Here is a 16,489-nt window from a genome sequence, read left to right as displayed (position 1 = left end):
CTCCAGACAATGAAGAACGAAATATTGAGAAAAGTAGATTTTTAGATGGAAGAATAAGGAAAAAGTAAAATGCAAAATAACATTAATGAGTCCTAAATCAGGGGAAGGTAAACAAGAATTATAAAATGAAAATAATATTAGAGTCTAGGCTAATTTTTATAATTCTCTGGCTGAGAATTGTAAGTCATAGGCTTTCTGAATCTCAAAATTTAAAGTTGTGTAAAAGGCTTTGAAATTAATTATAAAACTTCAGCAGTCTGTAATGTCAGTGACATGGGGGAAATCAAAGAATGTAACAATCCCAAAATCCTCAGTAAGTCCTTTAACAGATTTAACATCAAGAAGAAAATGCATGTACATTTCGGTGCTTCTCAACCAGGGGTGACTTTGCACCCCAAGGGATGTTTGGCAACGTCTGGAGACGTGTGTGTGTGTGTGTGTGTGTGTGTGTGTGTGTGTGTGTGTGTGTGTGTGTGTGTGTGTGTGTGTGTGTGTGTGTGTGTGTGTGTGTGTGTGTGTGTGTGTGTGTGTGTGTGTGTGTGTGTGTGTGTGTGTGTGTGTGTGTGTGAGATTACAACTAGAAGGTGCTACTGACATCTACTGGGTAAAACCAGATATGCTGCAAAGCACAGAACAGCCCACCTCCCTCCAAAGAATTACCCAGCACAAATGTTAATAGTACAAGTTTGAGAAATGCTGATCTACAGTGATACAGAAGTAGTATTTACAGAAGCCAATGATAGCGAGACAAGAATATGCCAGAAATTTCAGAGCATTCTGCTGATAGGACAAAAGAATAGTTCGTAAAGACAAGCTTAAAAGAATGAAATAATACCTAAATTCATTGTTGGCCCCTGGTTTTTCTCTCAATAGCATTTCAGAAGTTTTGCTAGAATTCTTCTTAAGAAATCATCAACTCTAAGAAAATGAGAAAAAATAATTCAAATTTATATGGGAGATGTATGTGTATTTTATGCAGAGGAAGTAAAAATTATGCTTTATTCTATTATGAATAAAAAGACTTGTCATAAATTGAGTCTGGGTTCATTTCTTTATGCTTAATAAAGCCTGCACACAGCATCTGAAGAGAAAGTAGATAGAAAATGTACCCATTAAAATATTTACCCTTCCAAGTAACCTAAAGTGGTAAGAAATATAGGCTTAATTATCTTCTCAGATTTTCAGCTACCACCTGAATTTGTAGTCCTACTATACTTGAAAAATAGAGAACAAGTTTAATACTAAATTTAAATCTACTGCTTTAAAAATACTTTCCCTGAGCTGCAAACTATAATCATGTATTCTATATCACCATGAGTTTTAGTATATTAATACGATATAAATTATGCTTTAAAGATATATTCATGATGTATAATAATTGCAACTCTCAGAAACTAATAGCCAGAAGCACTTGACTTTTACCTTCAAATATTCTCACTCAAATCCAGTTAAAATACTATTTGAATCAGCATAAGAGCTTCTATAGTGGGATTTTAGAAACAATCATCATTTTTTAAAGAACTCTGCTATTATGTTAATACTTAATAGCTTGATGTGTTACTCTTCCCAAGTAACATATTTTTATTTTTATAAAAGTCTATTAAAAATATGCTTTAATAGAATTCTACTGGTGACATTCTCAAGGGCACAAAGCTAGAAAGTATATATGCATATGGATGGGTGGGAGGGAAGACGTGGATAAAGGGTGGGTAAATTTTTAGAATTTCTCACCATATTAGTTTTCTGAGGATGCTATAACAAAGTACCAAAAATGGTCTGGCTTAAAACAACAGAAATTTATTCTTTCACAGTTATGAAGGCTAGAAGCCTGAAATCAAGGTGTCAATAGGGTTGGTTCCTTCTGGAGACTTTAAGGAAAAATCTGTCCCATGCCTCTATCCTAGTTTCTAGTGGTTGCTGGCAATCCTCAACATTACTTGGCTGTGGCAACATTTAACTCCAATATCTGCCTCTGTCTCCATATGGCTTTTTTCTCTGTGTTGCTAGCTCTTCTTTGCTAGTTGGTCTCTCTTTTTCTTCTATTAAAAGGACACAAGACATGAATTTAGGGGCCACCTAAATTCTGGGATGATTTCATCTCTAGATCCTTAATTAAATCCCTCCACAGATACCCTATTTCCACATCCAAACACATTCTGAGGTTCTGGCTGGACATCAATTTGGAAGAGAGACATGATTTCAGCTCACTACGCTCACCATATCTTATTTGTGGTCACCTATTTTGTTTAAATAAAGCTCTGACTCTGTATGTGTATCCCTCTCTCATTTTCCTTATGGCACCATGCCTGAAATTGAATGTGGATCACCCTTCCCAAGGACCTATGATGTCATCTATAAAATAGCATCACCACCAACAGATGTCAATGAAAGAACCCAAACTGACTTAGAATAAAGTAGCCAATATACCAGTTTGCGGCTTTTTTAAAAAAACAGGTTGGGTATATTAAATACGTGATTTAACTTCTCAATGTCTGTGTTATCAGGAAGGTTAAATGATATAATGTACTTGGAGTTTGATCCTAGCTCTTCCACTGAATAGCTATTTGACCTTAGACAAATTACCCGGTTTCCTTTATCTCATATTCTTTATGGGTAAAATCAGAATAATATAGATTTTAATGGCAAGACAAAAATCTTGCATATGAATATGCCTACCACTGTGGATCTGACAGTTAGCCAGATAATAAATTTTATTTAGCCAGCACAATGGAGTTTATTTATTATTTGAATTTAAATTACTTTAGGCAGAGCAGGCATTCTCTTCAATTTGCCATAGGCTCCACTCTCCATTTGAATGAAACTGAGCTTATCTGTACTGAGAGGCCTTTGAGTTTATGTCTACAATGTTAATACATAGCAAAAATTCAGTGAAGGAGTAACATCAGAGGCTACCTGTCCCAATACTAACTGTCCTGTTCAGAAAAAAGGAATTCACCACCTACAGTGAAAGCTCACTCCATATTTTAAGATAACCCCATTTTCTGGTAAATTATTCCTTCTGTTCCTGTAACTTTTATTCATTGACCTTAGTTTTTATCCCTAAGACTATATTAACGAAATCAAATTCTGCCTTTATTTACATAAACACATCTGTTGTGACTCCTCAATACATGAGATTTGCATAACAGCATTCAAAGCCATGATTATAAATTACAATTAGTATACATCATGAAGTCATTCATCTCAATGTTGTCAAATATTGCCCAAGAAATTTTCCATTCCATTAGATAATTATATTCTAAGCTAATACGTAATCAGCCCTCCTTTACTTTTTGACTTTGTAGAATATGATGGGAAAACTCCAATTAGCCACTCCCAATGTTTATAGGAAAAAAGGACAGAAATATACCCTTGTATGAATTTAACAAGAGCTTTCCTTTATTCAATTTTCTTGGGGACAAGGATCATAGAATCAGAAAAATGGACAATTTTCTTTCATACAGCAATAATTTTTAAACCACTCTTAACTTTCAGATTTAGCAATAAGATGTAGTAAGCCTTTTCCCCAAATCCCAGGCTACCTGTCCAGTTTCAGGATTTTTAAAGTTTGGGATACAGTGAAAATGCTAACATGAAGCTACTGATCAATGGTCAGATGTCAGCAGTCTGGAGAATTTGACAGACACTCTGGATCAGCCCTGGTAATACTGATATTCCTGATATTTAGAATGCGTAAGAAATACCATTCACCTTGGACAGTGACTTCTCATGCGAAGGCTGTAATTACCAAGTGGTCAGATGTCAATATAGTCAGCCTTCTGAAATGGCTATAGGAATTCTATGGGGTCTAGAATGCTGAGATACTAATCTTGCTGATGGCAAAATAAACTACTGTCACCAAGCCCTTGATATTTAGCCCTATAGAAACTAATTCCCTTGGGCAATCCAAAGTGCCCCATACAGTAACTATTGGGGATGGCAAAGACAAGAATCCCATAGCTAGTAATTTTCAAAGTATTCCATGTTTACATTTCTATCCATTTCCCTCACACACTAACTTCACCAAAATAATCCTCTGATTAAGAAAATAGTTGCATTTAAATTTTTCTAATGCAAAAGTCTATGAAATCAGTTGGAGTGATCCTAATTTATCAATTACAAATTTAGAAAAAAGACCATGGTATGCCAAAGAGGTTTTTAAATTAACGTTTTCAAAGACCTACACAAAAACTAAATGTACATTTTAGACAAGTACAGCAAAGCAATAAAAGAAAAAGATAAAAATCACTAGTAATCAATCCTAATCATCAGAGGTAACAGGTGGTAAAATCCGGATTTTTCATTGACTTATTCAGACACCTGAAGACTTATAATAATGGAAAGTAAGATGATTATCAACTCTATATGCTATGACTACAGTTTCTACTTAGGTGATGACCTTTTCTACTACCATTTTATCCAGCTTTACATTCTATGATGTCAGCCTACAGAATTTCTCCTATATTCTATATATACACTGATCAACTCTCAAAACTTCATCCTATATATACACTGATCTACTCTCAAAATTTTATCCTATATGTACATCTACTCCCAAAACTTTATCCTACATATACACTACTTTATCCTATATATACACTGGTCTACTCTCAAAACTGTATCCTATATATACATCTACTGTCAAAACTTTATCCTACATGTACACTACTTTATCCTATATATACAGTGATCTACTCTCAAAACTTTCTGCAGCTGTTACCATGTAATTCCTGCTATCTGAATATTTAGAATAACTAGTAAAATTAGCCTGAATGATAATCATCACATTGTATTGTATGCAATAACTAAAGCCATATTACTCAGGCTTTAAATTAAGAAGTCTAGTTCAGTAAAAATGAATTTGGTACAACCTAATGTTTGATACTTGATACATTTATTTAGTTTTTCAGAAGAAGAGATCTTTATTTGGCAAATACAGGCAAATTAGGCAAATAGAATAAACATATTTCAGAGATTTTAAAACATTAATAAATGCATAGTCATAGTAATATTTCTTAAGGAAACCAAAAGATGCATTTAATCAAAATTATTTCTCATCTCCAATATGCTGATGAACTGTGAAAGTATCAAAAAGTCAAAGTAAAAAATTAAAACAAATTGACTTTTTAAGCCATGGTAATTGTACTTAGTTATTACAGGCATTTTTTTAAAAGTATGTATCTTATAGTTCAAAAATTTCAGTCCATAATTCAGAGGGAAGATGAATTAATCCTAACAATGGCATTAAACAGTATTTAATAAATATCAACATTGGAAATGAGACAGTAGGATGATCAAGAGAGTGGGTCCCATCATTGAGGTAGCAGGCTAGGATGGGACAACACAGATCAAGGGTGCAAGTTGAGGCATCTCCTGTAATGAGCACAGCCTGTGAACATGAAGAAAAGTTACATTTTACTGATTTTCTACATTCCAGTTTCCTTCAGGCAGCGTTTTAAGTAAGTCTTATGGGAATAAAGACAGAGGCTACTAAACCTTTATGTAGCAAATAATACCAGAGAGATTGGGCCAGGCACAGTGGCTCACACCTGTACTCTCAGCACTTTGGGAGGCCAAGGCAGGATGATCACCTGAGATCAGGAGTTCCAGACCAGCCTGGCCAACATGGTGAAACCCCTTCTCTACTAAAAATATAAAATTTGCTGGGCGTGGTAGTGCACATCTGTAATCCCAGCTACTCAGGAGGCTGAGATGAGAGAATCCCTTGAGTCCTGGGGCCAGAGGTTGCAGTGAGCCCAGATCACAACACTGCACTCCAGCCTGGGTGACAGAGCAAGACTCTGTCTCAAAAAAAAAAAAAAAAAAAAGAAAAAAAAAGAAACAGAGAGAGAATGGCAGCTAAATAGAGGATACTTCTCATTACCAGGTTAAATGGAGAAGCCCAGAGCAGCAACACAACACTGAGCTAGAAGTGAAAAGTGACCACCAGGAAAATGGAAAAAAAAAAAAAAAAGGTAGAATTCCAGTAAAGCAGGAGGATTATGCTAGTAGTAGACTAGAGAGGTACCAAGCACAAGTCTGGGCTAATACATGCTGCTTATACAAAGTAGCCAGAACTTTTGGTATCAGGGAAAACGTAAAGACTATGTATTTCTGTATTAGCGTTATACTGCTGTGTACAAATAATCATCAACTTAGTAGTAGTTTCAAACAAGATCCATTTGTCATACTACAGTTCTGTAGGTCAGCTGAGAACCCAGCAGAGGGTCTCATTATACCAAAATGAAGGTGTCAGCTGGACTGAGCTCTTGTGTGGAGGCTTTGGGGAAGACTCAGTTCCAAGTATATTCAGGGTATTGGAAGAATCCACTTCATTGTGGCTTTAGGTCTAAGGACCCTATTTTCTTGCTGTATGTCAACTGGGAGCTTCTTTCTGTTATTATAGGCCACCAGCATTCCTTCTCAGGTAGCCCTCTACTTTTTTTAAAGATGAGTTTAAATGATACAACAAATCCTTCCTACACCTGTAATCTCTCACACCTGGAACATCCTCTTCTGCCGCCGGTTAGCAAAAACTATTGCTTTTGAAGGGTTCATGGGATGGGTTAAGTCCATTTAAATAATCTAGGATAATCTCCCCATCTTCAAATCAGTTGATTGGTGACTTTAATTACATTAGCAAAAATGCTTTTGAAACGTAATGTAACATATTCACAGGCTTAATATCCTACCACATTTACAGTCTTGGGAATTAGGATGACAAATGTTGCAAGGTCATTTTTAAACTTCTGCCTTACACAGCCTCCATAGTAACAGGGACTAGATTTGCCCTGCTGCCTAAATTAGCCAAATTAATGGACAAAATATGAAACAATGATCTTCAAGGCAATGGACATCTGAAAACAAAGAACAATAATCTCTGAGAGAGAAAACAAAGTGAGTCCTACAACTTTCCCAGTGTATAGCCTTGAAAGAATTTCCAGGCTACTGCCCAGAGAGGCCCCACTCTTATCCCACTCTTTAAGATAAGAAGATGAAGCTGAGCTTCCAGGGAAACCAGAAAAGTAGAACTTGAATGACACAGTATCAAGGAAGAGAAAGCTGCACAAAGTGCAAACTCCAAAGATATGCAGACGGTTCTTCTCAAATATTCAACAGACTGCTGATCATCACATGCACGTGAGGAAACTAAGGCCAAGGAAAAAGAACAATACAAAAGGCAAAAGGTGTTCAGTAATCACGTAAGACCAGGGATGATGCATACTCTCACCAGCCTGACTTAAAAACATCATAATTATGGGATACCAGATGGAGTGATCAGAAATACCTTGCCTGAGTAGTGGAGAGTAATTAGTCTTAGATTAACATTGCCTTGCTCTCAATAATATCTTTAAAGAAAGACACAAAAGGATCAACATGTTTCCAATAATTTAATTACATCCCAGAAAGAAAACTTAATAACATTTGTAGGAATACAAAAATATCCAGCACCTAGTAAGATAAAATTCATAATATCTGCCATTTTATTAAAAATTACCAGATATACAAGAAAGCAGAAAAGTATCACCCATAATCAGAAACTAAACCAAAATTGACATGGATATTAGAATACAACCAAGGATATTTAAATAATTGTGATAACTTAACAGCAGATAAGATGTTACAGAAGAAAATATTACTGAAATTGAACACATACCATTAGAATCTATCCAAAATGAGGCCGGGCGCAGTGGCTCATGTCTATAATCCCAGCACTTTGGGAGGTCAAGGCGGGCAGATCATGAGGTCAGGAGATCAAGATCATCCTGGCAGACACGGTGAAACCCCGTCTCTGCTAAAAAATACAAAAAATTAGCCAGGTGTGGTGGCGGGTGCCTGTAGTCCCAGCTACTTGGGAGGCTGAGGCAGGAGAATGGTGTGAACCCGGGAGGTGGAGCTTGCAGTGAGCCGAGATCTCACCACCGCACCCCAGCCTGGGTGACAGAGTGAGACTCCATCTCAAAAAAAAAAAAATCTATCCAAAATGAAACATAAAGAAAGAAAAGAGTAATAATATAAGAACAGAGTATCAGTAAGTCATGGAATAACTTTAAGCATAAACGTAACTGGAGTCCCCAAAATGGGGAGAAAAAAATATATTTGAAGCAATAATAAACAAAAATATGCTAAAAATATGCCTGTTATCCTAGCACTTTGGAAGGCTGAGGCAGGTGGATTGCTTGAGTCCAGGAATCCAACACCAGCCTGGGCAACATGGAGAAACCCTGTCTCTACAAAAATACAAAAAATTAGGCAGGTGTGGTAGGGCATGCCTGTAGTCCCAGCTACTCGGGAGGCTGAGGTGGGAGGATTACCTGAGCCTGGGGAGGTCAAGAACACAGTGAGCCATGATCATGCCACTGTACTCCAGCCTGGGTGACAGTGAGACCCCATCTCAAAAAAAAAAAAAAAAAAACTATAATCCCACAGATCCAAGAAGTATTTTAAAAATTACATTAGGGAACATCATAATAAATATTTTTTAAATCAATGACAGAGAAAATTGTAATAGCAATTAGAGAAAAAAGACATTTTATGTATAAGAATAACAGCAGATTGCTCATCAGAAACCATCAAAATAAGCAAGAAAACAGTGAAGTAACACCTTTAAATACTGAAGTAAGGAAAAAACCAAAACTCTTTATCTAGAATTCTGTATCCAGCAAAAATACCTTTCAAAATTAGTATTAAAATAAAGGCTTTCTCAGACACACAGCAGTTGAAAGAATTCATCATCAGTAAATTTTAACTGGAAGAAATATTGAAAAAAAATTATTCAGTTTGAAATATTGGTAAGTGCTACCAGATAAAAATATAAATCTATAGAAATAAATCTAAAATACCATAAATTTTCTTATTATTACTTAAATCTACATAAAAGATAATTGATTGTTTAAACAAAAATAATAATTATCAAGGTAATGTGGGATCCATAGCATACTTAAAAGTATAACAACAATATCACAAAGGCCAGGAGTAAGGAAATGAAAATACACTATTGTAAATTTCCTAGGTTTCTATACAATATGTGAAATAACACACGATCATCTGAAGGTAGACTGTGATAAATTAAAAACATATGCCATAAATCCTAAAGCAATCTTTAAAATAACAGAGAAAATGAAACCATGAGTGAAAAGACAATCCACACAATGGGAGAAAATATTTGAGTATTATGGATCTAATAAGGGACTTGCATTAGAATATATAAAAAATTCTTATATTGCATCAATAAAAAGACTAAAACTCAATGTAAAAATGGGTGAACAATTTGAATAGTCATTTATTTAAAAAAAGATATAAGAATGGCCAATATGTACATACAAAGATGCTCCACACCATTAACCACTAGGGAAATGCAAATCAAAACTACAGTGAGATAACACTTCACACCTACTTACAACAGACAATAAATAACAAGTGTTGGTGAATTGGAACCAATATACATCACTTGTGGGAATGTAAAATGGTGTGGCCACTAGAGAAAACTTTGTTTCCCAAAAAGTGAGGCAGAGTTAAAATATAACCCAGCAACTCCACTCTTAGGTAAATACTCAAAATAAATAAAAACATATGTCTACACAAAAACTTGTACATAAATTGTCCATAAACAGCATTATTCATAATAGTAAAAAATGAAAATAACCCAAATATTCATCAAATGATGAATAAATAAAACACAGCAGATCCATATAATGAAATATTTTTCAACCATAAGAATGAGTAAAGCACTTATAGATGCTACAACATGTAAACAGTATTCTAAGTGAAATGAGCCAGTCACAAAAAAAATCACATATTTTATTATTCCATCTACATGAAATAACCAGAACAGGCAAGTCTACAAAGACAGAAAGTAGATTAATGATTGTTTAAGGCATCAAAATCATGAAGATAATTCTGTGGAGAAAGGTTCATCCTTTTTACAAATGGTGCTAAAACATCTATGCCAAAAAATGAATTTTAAATCATATTTTATAAGGTGTAAGGTGCTGGAGAGGATGTGGAAAATAGGAACACTTTTACACTGTTGGTAGGACTGTAAACTAGTTCAACCATTGTGGAAGTCAGTGTGGCGATTCCTCAGGGATCTAGAACTAGAAATACCATTTGACCCAGCCATCCCATTACTGGGTATATACCCAAAGGACTATAAATCATGCTGCTATAAAGACACACGCACACATATGTTTATTGCGGCATTATTCACAATAGCAAAGACTTGGAACCAACCCAAATGTCCAAAAATGATAGACTGGATTAAGAAAATGTGGCACATATACACCATGGAATACTATGCAGCCATAAAAAATCATGAGTTCATGTCCTTTGTAGGGACATGGATGAAACTGGAAATCATCATTCTCAGTAAACTATCACAAGAACAAAAAACCAAACACCGCATGTTCTCACTCACAGGTGGGAGTTGAACAATGAGAACACATGGACACAGGAAGGGGAACATCACACTCTGGAGACTGTTGTGGGGTGGGGGGAGGGGTGAGGGATAGCTTTAGGAGCTATACCTAATGCTAAATGACGAGTTAATGGGTGCAGCACACCAGCATGGCACATGTATACATATGTAACTAACCTGCACATTGTGCACATGTACCCTAAAACTTAAAGTATAATAATAATAAAAATAATAAATATAAAAAAATTTTAAAAAGTATAAATAGGAATTTTTCTCTTCTTATTTTTCTATTGTTGGCTTCCAGATGGAGTGGTAAGGATTTTTCTACAGTATTAGTATTTTGGTACTCAATACAGCATATACATTTTTATTATAAATTCTTTGATGCTTAATATATGACTTGGAAAGTGCTGTAAATGAAAATAATAAAGACATACTTTGTGTTTTTCAAAAAAATAAATAAAAATAAATAAATAAATAAATAAATCATATTTTACACCATATATGAAACCTGTACCAAATGGAATTAAGCCTAAATGCAATACCTGAAACCACAAAACTTCTGAAAGAAAAACAAGAAAATCTTTGTAACTTTGAGGGAGGCAAAGTTTTTTTTGGTAGAATATATAAAATATAAAGCACGAAATTTTTAAAATAAATTAGACATCATTATATTTAATTGTCTTTCTTTTCAAAGATTAAAAAAATAAGGCAAACGACAAACTCAGAGAAAAGACTAACAAAACATATCAGATAAGGAACTTGTAGCCAGAGTATATCTCTTATAACTCAATAAGAAGAAAAACAAACAAACAAAAAAACAAGCAATACATTTGAACAGAGAGTCACAAAAATATTTAATTGGCTGAAAAACACATAAAAAGTTGCTCAACACTGTTAGTCATTGGGAAAACACGAATTAAAATCATAATGCAATATAACTATATATGCATTAGAACAGCCCAAATTTTAAGGGTGATAATACCAAGTGTAGGCAAGGTTGTGTAACAACTGGGATTTTCATACACTGTGACTGGAAATGTAAAATGGCACAACAACTTTGAAAAATGGCTTTTTAACATCTTATTACACAACCTAGTCCTGCCAGTCCTAGATATTTATCTACAATAGACTAAAGCATATGTACATGCATTTGTAATAGCCCCAAACTGGAAACAATACAAATGTCCAGCAACTAGTAAATAGAAAAACTGTTGTATACACACATAATAGAATACTGCTCAGCAATGAAAAGTAGTGAACTAATGTTAAATGCTATAACATGGATGAATCTCAAAACGATTATATTAAGTGAAAGAAGCCAGACAAGAAAGTGTATAATCCCATTTACATAAAATTATAAAAAATACAAATCTATACTGACAGAAGAGATGAGTGATTGCCTTTGACATGGGAGATAAGGAGGGGTGTTTGGAAGAATTACAAAAAATATGAGGAAATGTTTTAGAGCGACGGAAATTTTCATCATCTTGACTGTGGTGATAGCTTCACTGGCCTATACAAATGTCAAAATATATCAAATTTTATACTGTAAATATGTGTAGTTTATTTTATAAACAACTATACCTTAATGAACTATTTTTTTAAAATTAAAACAAAAGCAAAGAGAAGTAAGTTTACATGGAAAGAGAATTAGAATAATTCTCATTTTTTTGCTCAGATGCCAAGTGCACATTTATACTTACTTTTAAAAATTACTCTATTTAAAAAATCTGCTTCTTCCAATTGGGGCTTCATATATTCAACTATATTAATAAAAGATGCACTTTCAAAAAATATCAACATCCGTTTACAAAACCTTACAATTATTTTATTATTGGCTTCCTATTATTAGCATATATTTCATAAATTTCATAGTAGTTTGTAGTTACAATTCCAATTTCTGTTCTGCATTTTTAAGATTTATTGAGGATTTTGAATAAGGGCGATCTGAAGCATAAGCATCTGACATTTTGTAATACTTATTATACTTTAAATAATATAAGTAATTCAATTCACACCTAAAATTGGCATTCAGTATGAAACTGGATCTTCATCCCCCACGTTATACAAAAATCAACTCAAGATGGATCAAAGACTTATGTCTAAGACCTGAAACCATAAAAATGTTGGAAGATAACATTGGAAAAACCCTTCTAGACATTGGTTTAGGCAAATACTTCATGACCAAGAACCCAAAAGCAAAAAACAACAAAAACAAAGATAAATAGATGGGACTTAATTAAACTAAAAAGCTTCTGCCCAGCAAAAGAAATAATCAGCAGAGTAAACAGACAACACACAGAGTGGGAGAAAATCTTAGCAATCTATACATCCAACAAAGGACTAATATCCAGAATGTACAAAGAACTCAAATCAGCAAGAAAAAAAATCCCATCAAAAAGTAGGATTTTTAGTGGGGCTAAGGACATGAATAGACAATTTTGAAAAGAAGATATACAAATAGCAAACAGACATATGAAAAACTGCTCAACATAACTATTTATCAGGGAAATGCAAATGAAAACCACAATGCAACATCACCTCACTCCTGCAAAATGGCCATAATTTAAAAATCAAGAAATAATAGATGTTGACATGGATGTGGTAAAAAGGGAATAATTTTACACTGTTGGTGGGAATGTAAATTAGTATAATCACTATGAAAAACCGTATGGAGATTCCTTAAAGAACTAAAGATAGATTACCATTTGATCCAGCAATCTCACTTCTGGGTATCTACCTAGAGGAAAATAAGTCATATGAAAAAGATACTTGCACAAGCATGTTTATAGCAGCACAATTGGCAATTGCAAAAATATGGAACTAGCCCAAATATCCACCAATCAATGAGTGGATAAAGAAAATGTGTGAATATATATATGTATATTCACACGTACATATATGGTGTATATATGTGGTATATATATGTATATGGTATATATATGTGATATATATATACACAAACTATGGAATGCTACACAGCCATAAAAAGGAATAAAATAATGGCATTCGGAGCAACCTGGATGGAATTGGAGACCATTATTCTAACTGAAGTAACTCAGGAACGGAAAACTAAACATTATATGTTCTCACGCATAAGTGGGAGCACTAAGCTACAAAGACAAAAATACATAAGAATGATACAATGGACTTTGGGGACTCGGGGGAAAGAGTGGGATGGGGGGTGAGAGCTAAGACTACACATTGGGTACAGTGAACACTGCTCGAGTGATGGCTGCACCAAAATCTTAGAAATCACCACTAAAGAACTTATTCATGTAACAAAACATCACCTGTTCCTCAAAAACCTATGGAAATAAAAAAATAAAATAAAAAACCCAGTGGATGGGCTCAACAGCAGAATTGGAAAACAGTGGCATTCAATATAAACTGAATATGAACAAACCTCACTTTCTCTCACTGTATTCTTCTATTTTATATGGGCAGAGAAATGGTTATGCAGTGTATAGGCAAGATTCCAAAGGTTAAAAAAATAGTTCTCTTATAAATTGCTGGATATTGGCCAGGTGCGGTGGCTCACGCCTGTAATCCCGGCACTTTGGGAGGCCGAGGCGGGCGGATCACGAGGTCAGGAGATCGAGACCGTCCTGGCTAACACGGTGAAACCCCGTCTCTACTAAAAATACAAAAAATTAGCCGGGTGTGGTGGCGGGCGCCTGTAGTCCCAGCTACTGGAAAGGCTGAGGCAGGAGAATGGCGTGAACCCGGGGGGCGGAGCCTGCAGTGAGCTGAGATTACGCTACTGCACTCCAGCCTGGGTGACAGAGGGAGCCTCCGTCTCAAAAAAAATAAATAAATAAAATAAATTGCTGGATATTGAATATGTACTTTTATATAAAATATTGTGGGCTAGGGGCTATGAGGTATATTCAGCTATACAAAATTTACTTTCTGCCCTTAAGGAGTTTATAATCTAATCAAGTAAATAAGATTAACAAATTAAAATGTATCAGTGATAGGGCAACAGGTAAAATTAGTAATATAATTAAGTGTAATTAAGAGTAATATCTTAGTTCTGAGGAGCCAACATGGCTTGGGATGGTTTCCAGAAGATGATGAGATGAAAGTTTATTACACGCTATCATAACTACCTATTTACTTGTCAGATTCTCCCACTAAAATGTCAGTTCCTTGAAAGCAGAGATCCTGTTCCCACTTTGTCTTTAGTGCCCAGCTCAATGCCTGCATAGAACATACACTCACTAAGCAGTTGATGAATAATATGTGAATAACAGAATAAACCTTCAAGACTTGGGCCTGTAGGATTTGAATATACAATTAAGGCAACTCAATTCTGTCAGTGCTAGCTGTTTTAAGCAAAAGCACATGGTTGGAAAAGCAAGACTGAGTCAGCAAGAATGGGCAGTCCAATGTACCTGAAGGATAAGATGCGTGAAGAAAAGTTGGATGAGAGAAAATTGAAGTGGGTAGTACAACCCCAGTTGAGACTGAAGGTAATAACACCAATTTGGGGACTGAAAATAATGCATGTCAACTAAAGAAGATCTAAGCCTGGGTATGGACAGATGAAAAGGAAGCAAATTATGACCTAATATCTAGTAAAAAGAAAGAACTGTTCTCACTTTGACAGCGCATATATTAAAATTAGAATGATACAGAGATTAGCATAGCCCTTGCATCAGGAGGACATACAAATTCATGGAGTGTCCATTTAAAAAAAAAAAAGAAGAACAGCTAGGATGTATTGACTAAGTTGAGAGGGAGTGCAAAGAAGTGTGAAAATTCAAGGATGGCCAAGCCTTCAAGTATAGATAACAGAAAATAACAGTTTAGATAACAGAAAATATAGCAGTGCCTTTTCAACATTGCATGGGGAGTTAATTTTGGGAGAGAAATTATGAGTTAGATTTTAATTTTAAACTTAGATTTTTGAGCATCAAATAGGAAATTTCAAGGAGAAAGTGTGAGATGCCAAGATAGACCACTGGAAGATTAGAATTAGACATATTTTCTCATGAAACACATGAGTCACAGAGCTTTGTGCTGAATCCAAAAGAGTAAGTCTGAGTTGTAGTGAATATCCATAATATTGAGGGAAACTGGAAAGAAGAAGAAAAGACCAAGGAGAGAATGAGGAAGAAAGTCAGGATGCTGCAGCAGTAAGGTGGCTAATGTGCCATTTTAAAGCAGGGGCAGATAACATTGCAAATATACTAGACAATGAAGAAGGAAGACATGAGCACCAGCAAATATGAGCACCACGGAATACATTGATTACATTTGAGAATGTAATTCAGGCATGAAAATAATGAAAATAAACTAATAATCAGAATCTAAGACTAAAATAACCTAATTTGTATTGCATAAACTAGATGTTGACCTTTTTTAAAAGTATTTTTCAACATCTCTTTAAACCTGCTGTACCCAAAATGGTAGCCACCAGCCACATGTGTCTAAGTTTAAATTAAGATTAATTAAATTAAGCTAAATTAAATTAAATAAAAATTCACTTCCTCATTCATGCCAGCTACATTCCATGAGCTCCACAGCCACACTTGGCCAGTGGCTATCATATTGGATAATGCAGAGTTAGCATATTTCTCTGATCTCAGAAAGTTCTGATAGACAGCAGTGCACTGGACCATAGCCTTTTGAAAGTATGCAAATTAACTACTAATTTTCCTGAAATGTGTTTGTACTATAATGAAAAAATTGATTTATCCTTTTTACTTCTTGAGTAAGCAAAGTGCATGCATACACACGCACAAACACAGACACACGCACACACACACCCCATTTTACCATGAAACACATAAATGAAAAACAGAAACCAACCTGCACAGAACCATAAGAATCGATTACAAATCCCTAGAAATACTACATAACTGGTAAAGGTCTCCTTTTTGAGTTGTCTTTCTTGACACACCAACATGTCAAGCATTTTCAATAAACACATTTCACAGATGGGTTTCACAGATGGGCAGACTGAGTCCTAATGTGAAGAGCAGTTATGGAAAACAGTTATGAGGAACGTCAGGTGCTCCAGTGTATTTCTCTCCCTGAGTATGCTCTTCTCAATGGCCAGAA

At 34.9% G+C, this 16,489-nt stretch overlaps 1 pseudogene; it reads left to right on the top strand.

Annotated features, from left to right (window-relative positions):
- Positions 1 to 15,016: 15,016 nt before the first annotated feature.
- LOC112133586 (U6 spliceosomal RNA) lies at positions 15,017 to 15,117 on the top strand (annotated as a pseudogene).
- Positions 15,118 to 16,489: the final 1,372 nt, after the last annotated feature.

The sequence above is a fragment of the Pongo abelii genome, chromosome 4 (genome assembly GCF_028885655.2).
Source record: "Pongo abelii isolate AG06213 chromosome 4, NHGRI_mPonAbe1-v2.0_pri, whole genome shotgun sequence".
Taxonomy (NCBI): Eukaryota; Metazoa; Chordata; class Mammalia; order Primates; family Hominidae; genus Pongo; species Pongo abelii.
Note: the sequence above shows the minus strand (reverse complement) of the source record. Positions and strands in the feature narration are given on the sequence as shown.